This window comes from Gossypium arboreum, chromosome 8 (genome assembly GCF_025698485.1).
Source record: "Gossypium arboreum isolate Shixiya-1 chromosome 8, ASM2569848v2, whole genome shotgun sequence".
NCBI classification, from domain to species: Eukaryota; Viridiplantae; Streptophyta; class Magnoliopsida; order Malvales; family Malvaceae; genus Gossypium; species Gossypium arboreum.
In genome coordinates this window covers 35,228,970-35,245,705 of record NC_069077.1, presented here as the reverse complement: position 1 = coordinate 35,245,705, position 16,736 = coordinate 35,228,970, and the positions used below count along the sequence as shown (strand labels likewise).

General features: G+C 36.9%; 1 pseudogene; it reads left to right on the top strand.

Annotated features, from left to right (window-relative positions):
• The first annotated feature begins 12,431 nt into the window (after positions 1-12,431).
• Positions 12,432-15,928, top strand: LOC108467482 (autophagy-related protein 18a-like; annotated as a pseudogene).
• Positions 15,929-16,736: the final 808 nt, after the last annotated feature.

Genomic DNA, 16,736 nt, shown 5'->3' with positions numbered 1-16,736 from the left:
CACTTGTATCCTAATCCATTCCTAAGGTTCAACGGGACATTTTTCCCAATCATATGTCTCAACCATCTTCTATGGAATGTCGATACCGATACTCAGTAGTATTTCACATTTTCCAAGTATATCACATAATTTGACATATTATCAAACAATTGTCACAAGTATGATATTTCATAATAATTATCATATCATTTAAATAACATTAAAACATTTAAAACAATAACTATGTTACCAACATTTACATAAGAACTTACCTCGTATGCGAAAATGGCTACTTTTATCATTTCGTCCACAACTTGGTATTTTCCTCATTTTAGCCCGAATTTCAGTTTTCCTTGCTCTATCATTTAAAATATAGTCTAATTAGGACTCACATTATTCAAATTGACCCAAAATCATATTTTGGAAAAATTACAATTTTGCCCCTAAACTTTTGCATATTTACACTTTTGCCCCAAAGCTCGTAAATTAAAATTCAGCCTATTTTCTTATGTTTTATGACATGCTGATCATTTTTCCCTTCTATGGCAATATCAAATTCTCACTCTAACATGTACTTATGACTATTAGGTAGTTTTACCGATTAAGCCCTTTTGCTCGTTTTCACTTAAAACCGAGTAGCACAAGTTGTCTAACATAATTTAAAACCGCATATTCTATCATAAAACACCAAAATACACAAATTCACCTATGGGTATTTTTCCAAATATAAACCCTAGGTTAAATTATTGCTAGCATAAGCTAAATCGAGCTACCGGGACTCTAAAAACGTAAAAATCATTAAAAACGAGGCTAGAACGGACTTATAATCGAGCTTGGAAGCTTGAAAAACCCTAGCCATGGTTTCTCCTTGCTATATTCGGCCATGGGGTTGAAGATGAGCAAAATTGGCTTTTAATTTTGTATTTTAATTCATTTTACCCCTAAATGACCAAAATGCCCTTACTACTAAACTTTCCAAAAATTCCATCCATGTCAAATTTTTGTCCATAGACGTAGAAATTGGTAAAATTGCTATTTAAGACCTCCTAATTAATATTTCAAAACAATTTCATACTAGAAACTTCTAGAATACAAGTTTTGCAAATTATTCGATTTAGTCCCTAATTTCAATTTAAGCACTTTATGCATAAAATTTCTTCACGAAATTTTCACACAATCATGAAATTATATCATAGACCTTAAAATAATCATAAAATAATTATTTCTATCTCGGATTTTGTGGTCACGAAACCACTATTCCGACGAGGCCCAAAATCAGGATATTACAGGTGTAGTACCAAACGTTACTTCAATTGAAAACTCCACCTCTCTGTCTAGTGACATGCTTGGGAGTTCTTATGGAAACACATCAAGAAACTCATTCACAAGCGGAACTTGGCTTATGTCCTTCATAAACTCAGTCGAACCCATAATATACGTGAGGTAGGCGTTTACGCCCTTAACTATAAGCTTTCTGGCGGATACTGTTAAAATTATTCTACCCACCACACTGGTCTATACGCCAAGCAGTAACACTTCTCTCCCTTCTATAGTGAATAACCGTACGTCTCTAGGTTGACAATCTACTATAACGCTATGTCTGGTTAACTAATCCAGCCTAAGAATATAATTGAATTCATGAAAACTTAACAACAATAAGTCTGCCAAAAAGATATGTTTACCAAAATTCAAGAGGCAATTTTTTATTACTCTGCTAACCACTGTACTTTGATCAAAGGGATTGGTCACCAACACATATGTCTTAGAAGAAACGATTTTTAGACTCTTACCTTCTACGACCTTTATGTAGATGTATGAATGAGTTGACCCTTGGTCTATTAATGTATGAATGATATTTTCTAGTAAAGAAAAATTACTCATAATAACTTTTGGTAAGTCTACATCTTCTTTGGCCTTCACTAAATAGGCTCTGGCGGGCACTCCCAAGTTGGGCTTGATATAACTCTTCTTTGGGGCCCTCTGACTTGATCCCATTTCACAGCTATTCCAGGTGTCTTCTCTTATTGTGGGCTTATTCAACTATACACCAAAAAAATATCAATATGGTCCACGTTCAGCGGGCTGTTACAATTTGATGAAATGATATACTCATTGGAAGACAGTTTGAAATGGTTGTATCATTGTTGAAAGACGAAGTGTATCAGTGTTGGACAACTTTGATATTTGTTGTACCTTAAGATCAGGTAAGTTGGGATTTCTTTTAGAACGAATTCAAAAAAATATGTTAGCTAATTGTATCTTGAAAAGAAAAAAATAGAATTCATGACACTAAAACAATGTGATATGACTATTGCCAAATACGAGCGTAAATTTGTCAGACTCAACAAATATGCTCAGGCTTGTATCTATTGAGGCAGATATGTGTAGTTGATTCGAATTGGGTTTAAACGAAGATATCTAAATGCTTATGGAGGCATTAGAGTTAAAAGAATTTGTTGTATTGTCTGAGTGGACTTAGAAGATGGAAGAAATGCAAAATGAAAAGAAACAAGCCAAGTAAAAAAACTGAGACACTGAAAAACGCAATGTGGCTAGATTTTTACAGACTCCATCATCCAAGCGGACAAGAGATTTCATAAGTCTATCCTTTGCTTCTACTGGAAATCCAAGAAGAGATATGTCCAAGTAGAGTTATATGAGACCTTAGGCTATGTCATTAGCTAGTGCTGATAGTATTTGTGTAACACCCCGAATTTGGGCCTAGAAGTATTGGGCCTTGAGTGGGGGTCCGTAAGGAGGTTGTATATAGGTATTTAATTGTGCAATGAAATGAAACAATTAAATGTTTGCTATTAGTGGTTAATGGCTTTGAGAAGTGTTAGAGAAATCTTGGGTTCAAACTTGGGCTTTAGCAAAATTTTGGTATTAAGTGAAAAAAAAACACGGATGCTTGGATGAGGGTTTTAAATTATTGTGTTAAATAAATGACACAAAAAGCCTTTTGGCTTAGTGGCAAGTAGCGTGTGGAGCATTTAAGGAGGCATAGGTTGAATCCCATGGCAAGCAAAGAGCATCTATTTTGCTAACAGGTGGCAAGAGTTGGTGTTGAATTTAAACTCTAATGTTGGAGGATCCCACATCGGAAGCTAATATAAGAGTGGTTGTGATCTTGACTTTAAATAGAGGAACCATGAAGAGAGTAAATGTACCTTTCTTGGTGATCCCTTTCATTGTATGGCGTGCTCGTTTGGGTTGGGCGTCGGCTAAGAGTGCTCGGGCGTGGATTAACTCAGTCTCCTATCGGTGTGTATTTCTTACTACTCTAGTGTAGGATGGCTACTTGGTATGATGGTAGAAAGGGGTCATGTGGGCCTAATGGGCCTACAGCCCAATTGGATAAGTTGTTTGATTGTGTAGTAAATATTGGGCTAGGCTAGGTGAATCTAATATTTGTGGCTAGATTTGGGCTAAAAGGGCCACACGAGCGTGTGGGCCCATTTGGGCCGAGAATAGGCTTTAGAGCCATTAGTATTGTTATCCATGTTTAGAATACTTTAGTTTACTAAAATTACCGAAATACCCTTAGTTTGTAAAAATACTAAAATACCCTCGATTTGTAAAATTACTGAAATACCTTCGACTTGTAAAATTACCAAAATACCCCTGATTTACAAAGTTACAGAAATACCCTTGACTTTCTAAAAATTATAGAAATACCATTAGTTTACAAAATTACTGAAATACCCTTGGTTTGTAGATTTACCAAACCACCCTTGTAGGATGAAATGACTAAAATACCCCTATTAGGTAAAAAGACCGTAAAGCCCCTATAGGGTAAAGTGACCGTAATACCCCTGTATGGTAAAATGACGAATATGCCCTTATGTTCCGTATGACTGATGTGCTTAGGATTTACATATATTGATATTGGAATAGTTGAGTTTGAGTGACAGGTGGTGGTTATCGTAGGTGATTGATTATGGAAACGTTTCAACTTCAACCCGTAACAGGTGTGTACTAACCCTTGTAATAGCTTAGATTAATATTTGATGAAAAGCCAAAGCTTCATATTTTAGTGATTCGGAATTAATATTTAGATCTATTTTCACGCACGTTTAAGTTGGATTCACAACGGATATGGGGTAGGAAGGTATTTGGAACGTTCTTCAACGAGTAGATCTCTTGGTAAGTATTGAACCTTCTTTCCATTTGTATCTTGTGGTTTAAGAAAAGTGAAAACCCTTTGTCGACTAAGGCTAAAAGGGTTTTTAGTGTTATTTGGTTTGTTGGTACTAGTGAGGATTAAAGGCTACCGATCGAGGAGTGTGTGAAAAGCTTGGATCATCGGAGTAACTAAATCTAGTCATCAACTTCGGCAAAGGTATGAACCCAAGGGCCATTGTGGATGGTGGCCGAATGTGTAAGTGATGATAATAGGTAGTTTTCGATTTGGTTTAATATTAACATGGTCTAATCTATAAGTGGTTGATTATAGGAGAAATCGCATAGGAGATCTCGTCAAGGAATATCACAAATCAGGTGTGTAACGAACCCTTTCATAGCTTAAAGCGATAAAATGCCGAAAAGCCGAAATACCGAAATTCTGGCATTTCGAGGACTTGTGAGCAAGCGAACGCTCACTAGTTAGTTAGAATCAAGGAGATGATGATCGGGAATAATGGAAATGGTAAGGATGTGTTTTTGGCGTTCACGGTAAGTTGGGCCTCGAGGGGCTGAATTAGGGCCCAATAGGCTTTCGGGCCCATTTGGGTAAAATTGGTAGAAAACGGAAATCTGTTAAATTGCATGATAAGACTGTTAAAACCGTTATGGAATATAGGCTAAATGGGCCTAGATGACGAAATTGGCTAAGTAGGGCCCATTAGGGGTTTTAGGCCCAATAACTCGATTTCGCTAAAAATGGGCCGTAATCCTTTGTTTGCACCCATGGATTGTTAGTAATCGTTAATGAACATGGAAACCCTAATTTTTGGTAAAATTATGAGATTACCCTTATACCATGAAAATGACCGTTTTGCCCCTAGGTAAAAATGACCATTATACCCCTAGGGTTTATGTATGATTTTAATACATGGGATTTTGATAAATATGGTATGTATGAGATGCACATGACATGTATGATATGCACATGATATGTATGATATGCACATGATGTAATCATAACTGCATTGGGTTGGGTTTTATATGGATGGAGGAAGTGAAAAGGGCTTATGCCCCGCTTATCAAAAGGGCTTATGCCCCAGTTATCAAAAGGGCTTATGCCCCAGTTATAAAAGGGCTTATGCCCCAGTTATTGAAAGGGCTTTTGCCCCAATTATTAAAAGAGGCTAGGCCTCCAGTTATATGATAAAGCAGCTATGCTGCCAGTAGAGAGTTTGGCGGGGTGGGTCGAGTTAATCCCCACATGGTGTGTTGGTTGGTACGGGTGGAGAGTAGCGGATGGTGGGTTGAGTAGTCTCCCCAAATGGGTTGCATTCTTTCATTGAAATTATATGTGACATTGAAATGGGCCTAAGGGCAATACCGTTCACAGTAAAGGCTTCGACCCAGTAATATGAAATATGAAAAGGCTTCGGCCCAGTAATATGAAATATGAAAAGGCTTCGGCCCAATATTATGAAATATGAAATATGAAAAGGGCTACTGACCAAAGATGCATGATTGAGATTGGATTTGAAATGAGACCCAACAGTCGTTATTGTTTTGGGCTCGAAAGGGCTTGTTGCACTGAGTTTCCAAACTCACCCCCTTTCCTTAACCTTGCGGTGAGCCTTGATGTGGGGACTTGGTAGGAGGGGATTGAGTAGCCACGGTGATCATCTTTGGGCTTTTAAATAAGTGTTGGTTTTCATTTAATTTCCTTTAATTATTATTTATTTTTGGGTTGTAATAAGGCCAATTTTAACTTTCCTTTTATTTCTTTTCGGAATTATTTTAATTTTAATAACTTTAAAAATTGGTTAATAATTATTCAAATGGGCTAGACTTAGGACGTGTTTTCAAAATGATACTTGTTTTCAAAATATCTCAACACCACGATTAATCGATTTATCAAAGACGTCCACTTAAACAAATTTAAACTCGATATAACCAAGTGTGGCTATGGTTGTGGGCATGTCTAGGATTGGATCCAATTAAAGAGCTTGGTACTTAAGCAGCCTTCATGGCTCACCTCCTCTGTCTCGGATACCTACCTAGTGCCTAGCTTCCATACACTTTGTTAACTCAAATTAATGTATGGTTTTAAAACACTAAAACGGAACGTGGGTTTTCAACTCCAATGTGGCACATCAGATTCGGCCATAACGTTTGGGCCGGGTTTGGGGTGTTACATTTAGTGGTATCAGAGCTAAGTTGCAACAACTCGGTTGTGGATCGGGTCCAAAAATTTTTCAAAAATTTAGGCCTAAGAAGGGTATTTTTGGAAATAGTTTTTGGAAAGTTCATTTCAAAAATGTTTTACAGAGTATACATGTTAAAATAGTTTAAATTTTTCTGGGTTTTTGAAATTTGGTAACCGAAGAAGTGGCACACTGAATCTCCGGCACCAAGTCTGTAAGTATTTCTATTCCTCATATTACACTGTATTAAGATATTATTGTAGATAGAACTGAGACCATATCATGACATTATAACTAGGGCAACCCTAAAAACTCTAGAATACCGGGACTGTAGCTAGGCTATGATTCTGTGAAAATAGAAACTTTAAAATACTATCTCTGCATAAGACATATGAATAAATAGTAAAATTTTTGAGATCTTTGTAGTTAATTGATATGTGTATTGGTAATGTAGAGTATTGATATGGATTCTAAGGGTAAGCAAAGTCTACCAACTTTGGGTTGCGGTAACTCGGAGCTTGGTACTGAGGCACTGGCCGAGTTAGTAAGGAAAGTGGTAGAGGAAGTATTGGATACCAAAATTAAGGAAATTAGGGAAACGCTTCAAGTAGGGTGCTTGGAGTGTAAGAAAAGGAAGGATTCTAGTTCTTAGAAAACCAAGCCTCGTTCTGTGAAACATGTTAAGGCATGACCAAACTATCCAATCAAGAAGATCGCAACGGATGTCATCCGGGTGAATGCCATAGGAAGACAGGAGCATGTCTTAGATGTAGGTCCAAGGAGCATCGAGCTCAGGATCGCCAAGTTTATTTTATTTAAATATGTGTTATGAATTGCATGCGTGCTTGATAAATGTTTCTTTACTTTGGTAATTAGATGTTCGGGTCGTACTAAGAATTATTTTTAATTAGAGTGCGTAGCGGAAGCATAGAGGTTTGACTTGAGTAATACGGTTAGTTGATAGTTGGAAATTTCGAGGACGAAATTTCTTTAAGGAGTAGAATTGTCACACCCCAATTTGGGCCTAAGTATTGGGCCTTGAGTGGGGTCCGTAAGGAGGTTGTATATAGGTATTTAATTGTGCAATGAAATGAAACAATTAAATGTTTGCTATTAGTGGTTAATGGCTTTGAGAAGTGTTGGAGAAATCTTGGGTTCAAACTTGGGCTTTAGCAAAAATTTTGGTATTAAGTGAAAAAAAAAACCTGGATGCTTGGATGAGGGTTTTTAAATTATTGTGTTAAATAAATGACACAAAAAGCCTTTTGGCTTAGTGGCAAGTAGCGTGTGGAGCATTTAAGGGGAGGCATAGGTTCGAATCCCATGGCAAGCAAAGAGCATCTATTTTGCTAACAGGGGGCGGCAAGAGTTGGTGTTGAATTTAAACTCTAATGTTGGAGGGATCCCACATCAGGAAGCTAATATAAGAGTGGTTGTGATGCTGGCTTTAAATAGAGGGAACCATGAAGAGAGTAAATGTACCTTTCTTGGTGATCCCTTTATTTGTATGGCGTGCTTTCGTTTGGGTAGGCGTCGGCTAAGAGTGCTCGAGCGTGGATTAACTCCAGTCTCCTATCGTGTGTATTTCTTACTACTCTAGGCTGTAGGATGGTTACTTGAACGCGATGGGCGAAAGGGGTCATAATGGGCCTAATGGGCCTCTGAGCCCAATTGGATAAGTTGTTTGATTGTGTAGTAAATATTGGGCTAGGCTAGGTGAATCTAATATTTGTGGCTAGATTTGGCTAAAAGGGCCACACGCGTGTGGGCCTATTTAATGAGAATGGGCTTTAGAGCCATTAGTATTGTTATCCATGTTTAGAATACTTTAGTTTACTAAAATTACCGAAATACCCTTAGTTTGTAAAAATCTTTGAAATACCCTCGATTTGTAAAATTATGAAATACCTTCGACTTGTAAAATTACCAAAATACCCTTGATTTACAAAGTTACGTAAATACCCTTGACTTTCTAAAAATTATAGAAATACCATTGGTTTACAAAATTCTTGAAATACCCTTGGTTTGTAGATTTACCAAACCACCCTTGTAGGATGAAATGACTAAAATACCCTATTAGGTAAAAAGACCGTAAAGCCCCTATAGGTAAAGTGACCGTAATACCCTCGTATGGTAAAATGACGAATATGCCCTTATGTTCCGTATGACTGATGTGCTTAGGATTTACATATATTGATATTGGAATAGTTGAGTTTGAGTGACAGGTGGTGGTTATCGTAGGTGATTGATTATGGAAACGTTTCAACTTCAACCCGTAACAGGTGTGTACTAACCCTCGTAATAGCTTAGATTAATATTTGATGAAAAGCCGAAAGCTTCATATTTTAGTGATTCGGGAATTAATATTTAGATCTATTTTCACGCACGCGTTTAAGTTGGATTCACAACGGATATGGGGTAGGAAGGTATTTGGAACGTTCTTCAACGAGTAGATCTCTTGGTAAGTATTGAACCTTCTTTCCATTTGTATCTTGTGGTTTAAGAAAAGTGAAAACCCTTTGTCGACTAAGGCTAAAAGGGTTTTGGTGTTATTTGGTTTGTTGGTACTAGTGAGGATTAAAGGCTACCGATCGAGGAGTGTGTGAAAAGCTTGGATCATCGGAGTGACTAAATTTAGTCATCAACTTGACAAAGGTATGAACCCAAGGGCCATTGTGGATGGTGGCGAATGTGTAAGTGATGATAATAGGTAGTTTTCGATTTGGTTTAATATTAACATGGTCTAATCTATAAGTGGTTGATTATAGGAGAAATCGCATAGGAGATCTCGTCAAGGAATATCACAAATCGTGTGTAACGAACCCTTTCATAGCTTAAAGCGATAAAATGCGAAAAGCAAATCTGAAATTCGGCATTTTGAGGACTTGTGAGCAATGACGCTCACTAGTTAGTTAGAATCGAGGAGATGATGATCGGGAATAATGGAAATGGTAAGGATGTGTTTTGGCGTTCACGGTAAGTTGGGCCTCGAGGGTGAATTAGGGCCCAATAGGCTTTTGCCCATTTGGGTAAAATTGGTAGAAAACGAAATCATTAAATTGCTTGATAAGACTGTTAAAACCGTTATGGAATATAGGCTAAATGGGCCTAGATGACGAAATTGGCTAAGTAGGGCCCATTAGGGTTTTAGGCCCAATAACTCGATTTCGCTAAAATGGGCCGTAATCACTTGTTTGCACCCATGGATTGTTAGTAATCGTTAATGAACATGGAAACCCTAATTTTTGGTAAAATTACGAGATTACCCTTATACCATGAAAATAACTGTTTTGCCTCTAGGTAAAATGACCATTATACCCCTAGGGTTTATGTATGATTTTAATACATGGGATTTTGATAAATATGGTATGTATGAGATGCACATGACATGTATGATATGCACATGATATGTATGATATGCACATGATGTAATCATAACGCATTGGGTTGGGTTTTTATATGGATGGAGGAAGTGAAAAGGGCTTATGCCCTGCTTATCAAAAGGGCTTATGCCCCGCTTATCAAAAGGGCTTATGCCCCAGCTTATAAAAGGGCTTATGCCCGATTATTGAAAGGGCTTTTGCCCGATTATTAAAAAGAGGCTAGGCCTCGGTTATATGATAAAGCACTATCTTGCCGTTGGAGAGTTTGGCGGGGTGGGTCGAGTTAATCCCCACATGGTGTGTTGGTTGGTACGGGTGGAGAGTAGCGGATGGTGGGTTGAGTAGTCTCCCAAATGGGTTGCATTCTTTCATTGAAATTATATGTGACATTGAAATGGGCCTAAGGGCCATACCGCTTTCTGAGAAAGGCTTCGACCCAAGAATATGAAATATGAAAAGGCTTCGCCCAAGAATATGAAATATGAAAAGGCTTCACCCAAGATTATGAAATATGAAATATGAAAAGGGCTACTGCCTAGTGCATGATTGAGATTGGATTTGGGCTTAGACCCAACAGTCGTTATTGTTTTGGGCTCGAAAGGGCTTGTTGCACATGAGTTTCCAAACTCACCCCCTTTCCTTAACCTTGCGGTGAGCCTTGATGTGGGGACTTGGGTAGGAGGGATTCAGTGGCCACGGTGATCATCTTTGGGCTTTTAAATAAGTGTTGGTTTTCATTTAATTTCCTTCAATTATTATTTATTTTTGGGTTGTAATAAGGCCAATTTTAACTTTCCTTTTATTTCTTTTGAATTATTTTAATTTTAATAACTTTAAAATTGGTTAATAATTATTCAAATGGGCTAGACTTAGGACGTGTTTTCAAAATGATACTTGTTTTCAAAATATCTCAACACCACGATTAATCGATTTATCAAAGACGTCCACTTAAACAAATTTAAACTCGATATAACCAAGTGTGGCTATGGTTGTGGGCATGTCTAGATTGGATCCAATTAAAGAGCTTGGTACTTAAGCGACCTTCATGGCTCACCTCCTCTGTCTCGGATACCTACACGGTGCCCACTTCCATACACTTTGTTAACTCAAATTAATGTATGGTTTTAAAACACTAAAACGGAACGTGGGTTTTCAACTCCAATGTGGCACGTCAGATTCGGCCATAACGTCTGGGCCGGGTTTGGGGTGTTACAATTTGGAACAAGAACAAACCTATTTTCGAGCATTACAGCAAAAACCATTTTGAGGAATGTAGGTTGAGAAAAGGATCCTGTTTCAAATGTGGTTTTTTCAATCATTTCCTAAAAGATTGTCCGAATAAAATCAAAACTGGTTCAGAACAAGTTACAAAATAGGTAGCAACTTCAAAAAGGGGTAGAAAGCCGTGATCAGATAGTAATGCTGGAGCTAGCTGTGGTGAAACCATGGATATGGCTACGAGCTTTGAAGCTCGTGTGCCGGCAAGAGCTTGTGCCATACGAGCTAAAGGGGGAGGCTACAACTCCTGATGTAATTTCTGGTACCTTTTTTCTTTCCGATGTTGCTATACATACTTTGATTGATCCTGGATCAACGTATTCATACATATGCACTGCATTTGTAACATAAAGAAATATGCTAGTAAAGCTGACTGATTATGATGTTAGAGTGTCAAACTCGATGGGTCATTATGTCATTGTTAATAGAATATATAAAGACTGGCATTAATAATTTGGGGCTGTAAATTTCCTGCCAACCTAATGTTATTACCATTTGAAAAGTTTGATATTATTCTCGACATGGATTGGTTCACCCTACACATTTCAATAGTCAACTGTAGATAGAAACAAATTATGTTGAAATATCAAAATGGTGAATTGATTAATGTTGATGCTGATAGATTGATTGTTCTACCAATATCATATCAGCAATATTTGCTTAAGAACTAATTAGAAAAAGTTGTGAAGCATATTTGGCTTACATTTTAGATACCAGAGTGTCGGGATCCAAGATAGAGCAATTACTGATAGTTAACGAATTCACTAATGCGTTTCTTGAAAAATTCTCGAGTTTACCGTCTGAGAGAGAAATTGAATTTGTTATTGAAGTAGCATTGTGAACTGCTCCGATATTTATTTCACCATATAGAATGACACCGAAAGAATTAAAGGCGTTGCGAGAATTGTTAGATCAGGGATTTATTCAACCAAGTGTGTTGCCTTAGTGTGCTCTGGTTTTGTTTGTGAAAAAGAAAGATGGAACTATGAAATTGCGCATTAATTACAGACAACTGAACAAAGTCACCATAAAGAATAAGTATTTGTTACCTTGTATAGATGATTTATCTGATCAGTTGAAGGGAGGTATCGTGTTTTCAAAGATTGTTCTCCGATCAGTCTACTATCAACTCAGAGTTAAAGAGCTAGATATGCCAAAGACTGCCTTTCAGACTCGATATGGACACCACAGGTTTCTAGTGATGTCATTTAAGTTGACCAATACCCTAGTCACTTTTATGAACCTGATGAATAAAAAATTTCAACTATACCTAGACAGATTTGTTATTGTATTTATTGATGATATTCTAATTTACTTAAAAGATGGTTTACCTTGTCCTCATCTATAGTTGTCTATGCTTGAGGATTAAGATATAATATTTCTATTCTCCTTTGTAGATGTACTTGTTAATTGTTTGTAACTTTTATTGGGAATATAATTTCCTTTCTTTTGAAAAAGAATTCAAATTTAGAATTTAAATATTGCCTTGCCAAAAAAAAAAAAAAAAGAGTCAATTAGTCAAATTTGAAATCCGTTGTTAAGCCAAATGTTTCTTCTCGTAATCTTTGTTAGTGAAATTGGCGCAGGGGTTATTACCAAAAAAAAAAAAAAAATTGGCGTAGGGACAAAGCGGAGCTCTGCTACTTTAGTTGATTCGTGTCCTTTAATTAACGAATCCATCGTTCAGTTAAATTAACGACCGGACCGGCCCACCCAACTGTGCTTTCTGCTTCGCCCAACACGACAATGTCGTAATTTGCTGTTCCGATAAACAATTCAATCTCTCAACTCTCTTTTTCTTTTACCTGTTCTCTGATTCTTAAACCTTTCATCATCGGCCCTTCATTCCTTTAATAATTACGTTTAGGTCATTCCATGCCCACTCTCGCAGCTAACCCTAAACCTAATTTCCTCCCCCCTACAGACCAGCCCAATCACGGCCTCGATCTTCCCCCTCATATGCAACGTAAGCCTTCCCACGACCCGAATCCGAACCCCACTCCGGCCACTAACTCTAATTTTGACGCCTCGCCCGAGGCGGTTCTTCCAGCCACGCCGCCGCCTTCACTTCTATACCTCTCTTTCAACCAGGACCACAGCTGCTTTGCCGCTGGCACCGACCATGGCTTCTGGATCTACAATTGCGATCCGTTCCGTGAGATCTTTCGCCGAGATTTCGATCACCGCGGCGGGGGCATTGGTGTTGTCGAGATGCTTTATAGGTGCTATATTTTGGCTCTCGTCGGCGGCGGACCCAACCCCCAATACCCGCCCAATAAGGTCATGATATGGGACGACAACCAGAACCGATGCATAGGCGAGGTTTCCTTTTCTTCTGAAGTGAGATCAGTTTGGCTTCGGAGGGACCGAATCGTCGTCGTTTTGGAACATAAAATTTTCGTCTACAATTTCGCGGATTTGAAGCTGCTTCACCAGATCGAGACCATCGCTAACCCGAAGGGTTTATGCGCGGTATCTCAAGGGGCCGGGTCGTTGGTCTTGGTTTGCCCCGGATTGCAAAAGGGGCAGGTTAGGATTGAACATTACGCCTGGAAAAGGACTAAGTTCAATTTGGCCCATGATTCAAGAATTGCGTGCTTCGCACTCTCGCAGGATGGGCAATTGCTTGCTACTGCAAGCACAAAGGGGACGCTTGTTCGTGTTTATAATACTGTTGATGGTAGCTTGCTGCAAGAGGTATGTGATTTGATACTGTTTACGCTTCTTTGTTGCTTTAATGATACAAATTTTGTCTAAATTGTGACGGGTTTAGTGGAAATTCTAATACATATGGTTAAATAAGTGACCATATTTTTATTTTTTATGGCTCTAAGGATCCATCTTTCTTATATGTATGCAGTGGATATGAGATGTTTGCACTTTTTCTGGGTAGCATTGAAAACACAAAATGATATAAATTTTCTGACAATATGGAAGTTTTTGTTGTATGTAAATAGGTAAGGAGGGGGAGCAGATAGAGCTGAAATTTATAGTTTGGCATTCTCTTCTAATGTCCAGTGGTTATCGGTTTCAAGTGATAAAGGAACCGTCCATGTGTTTGGCCTTAAGTTCAATGCTGGATCTCCGGGCAGCGTCAGGTCACAAAGTGCATCCGAGCCGCCCCATTCGTCTCTTTCTTTTATCAGAGGTAAAGTGTCCCCTCCTGCCATTAGATGCTGCAAACGGCCATGACTCTCTTTTATCTCTGAACTATGTTCTCTGCAAATGGAAGAAAAACATCATGACAATTGCTCTTTACCTCGTTTTTCTTTTTATCTCTGAGATTCGTATCACCTATGGCCTGGGAAACAACATTACGACTTTCAGTTGGATGATGAGTATGATCCTGCTGGGGAATTTGTAATCTAATTGTGCGTAACCAGCTTGTGTCAAACCTAGCTTCTAGTAAGTTGGCATTTAAGATTTTGTGAGTGTTGTGATAAGCATATGATCTGGCTTTCTACCTTGAGGAGAGTTATCCCAGTACTTGAGCCAGCAGAGAAACTAACACTTGAAGCTGAATGTGACAACTAACAAGATTGTCTCTAATATATATCTATGGCGCATTTGAGGCAATCCTTTTGGTTTTCGGGAATCAACTATTGTAAGCATCTATCTAAGCTACATTTCTGCTTGCAGGAGTGTTACCCAAGTATTTTAGTTCAGAGTGGTCAGTGGCTCAGTTCCGTCTGCTTGAAGGTTCTCAATACATTGTTGCTTTTGGTCACCAAAAGAATACTGTTGTCATTCTTGGCATCGATGGAAGGTAAGAAAAAGAAACTTAAACTGACAGAGATATCAAATCTTTGAAGCATGCTTTGATAAATTTCTCAATGACCTTCACATAAACTAACATTTATGTAGCTTTGGTAGTATTTTATGACTTGAGGCGTTTGAAGCTTGCTTTGGTAAATTTCTCAATGACCTTCACAAACTAGCTCTTCACTTGTTTGCTGCAACTTCTTTTCCTTTTTGGTTTTTGGTGAAGGAGAGATAATAAAAAGGTTAACTACAATACCACGGGTATTCTTGAGACCATTCTGAAGGATTGGGGATGCTCTCATAATAATCTTAAATGGCCTTTAAGATTCCTTTGTGAGATTGGTAATAAATTATTAACCTCTTAACCATTTCCGCCAAGATGATAAGTTTCCCTTGCCAAACAGAAATTCACTAAACTATTATTAGTTAGTTTACATTTTAATCACTCAACTTTAAAAAGTTATAAATGGACTTTAAACTATTCGAAAGTTTTTATTTAAGTAATTGGATTGTTAAGTTATTATTATTATTTTTTAAATAGCTAGCGAGCTTCAAGCGATGATTCGACGATTGGTATGATTGAATAGTAGCCATCGACAAGTAGAGTCACTCTAATGGTTAGTATCGAAAATTGAAGAAGAAAGTTGTTTGGATTTTAGTTTGTAGATTTATGGCATTCAAAGTTGTTTAAAGAGAGTTTTTGATTGGTGTAGGTAGTGCGAACAAAAAAGGTCAGACAACATTAGTTTTAATAGCCCAGTGACTTAGCCGAAAACTTTTGAATAGTTTAGCAATCATTTTTTAATTTTTTGAAGTTAAGTGATTAAAATGTAAATTTAATAATAGTTTAGTGATCTTCGGTGTCATTTACCCATAACAAAAAAGCTCTAAAATGTGCAAAATGATTATGAATACAACTTCTACAGAAGCCAGTTTGACCCAGTGAACGGTGGGGAAATGACTCGGCTGGAATATCACAACTTTGTGAAACCAGATGAAGCTTTCTGAAGACTTTCTATTTCACTCTTTCCCCATAATTCACCTAATTTATTATGTAATTTGTAAATAAATAAGTATAGCTTGTAAAGTTTCTTACTGCTTGCTCACCTGTTCATGATTTAATTCCAGTTGTTTTGTAATCCTATATTAAGGGTATTGCTTATTTTAGTTTTGAGGCTGAATAATTACTTTAAGTGTGAAAAAGTTCCTTTTTCTTCAATTAAATATATATATATATTGGTCGTAAAGGTTTGTTCATATATATATATTGGTCGTAAAGGATTATGTCACTAGTTCATTGAGTTGTTGGACCTCTAAAGTCTAAACCTGAGTTGAGGTATGGCTTGGCCTTATCTGTAGGCCTTACAGGCTTATTGGACTTGTCATTAATAGTATACCACATACAATGTAATAAATTTTATTTATGCTAGAGGGTGCTTATCCCCTCCCCCCTTTTTTTTTACGTTAAAATTTCAATTTAGCTTTTAAACGTTAAAATTTTAATTAATTAAATTCTTTAATTGTTAAAATTAACGATTAATTGATTGCACAGAGAAAATTGATATTTAATATTTAAAATCATTAAAATTATAAAAAAATTAAATAAATTATAGAAAAGTGCAAAATATTATAAAAATTATTGTAAAAGACAATTATTAAAAATCCAAAAATTAATAAATTTTTAAAAATGATATAAATTTAAAAATAAAAATGAACAATTTATTAAAATATAGAAATTATTAAAATTAATAAGATAAAATAAAAAGATTATAAAATTAAAAATGTATGAAAAATTATATAAAAACCATTATTTATTTGCACGCTAATCATTATTAGCACTAAATCATTTATTAAAAATTATAAAATATTTATTAAATCTCTGAAATTATTTGTTGTGTTCATCCATCATGGATTCCAACGCTTGAATCCCGTGTCCATTGTTGATGAAAAAGGAATGTTTTGAGATGCAAACTTGGAACACCTTATACTCGACTCAATCGTTAGGTCTGAA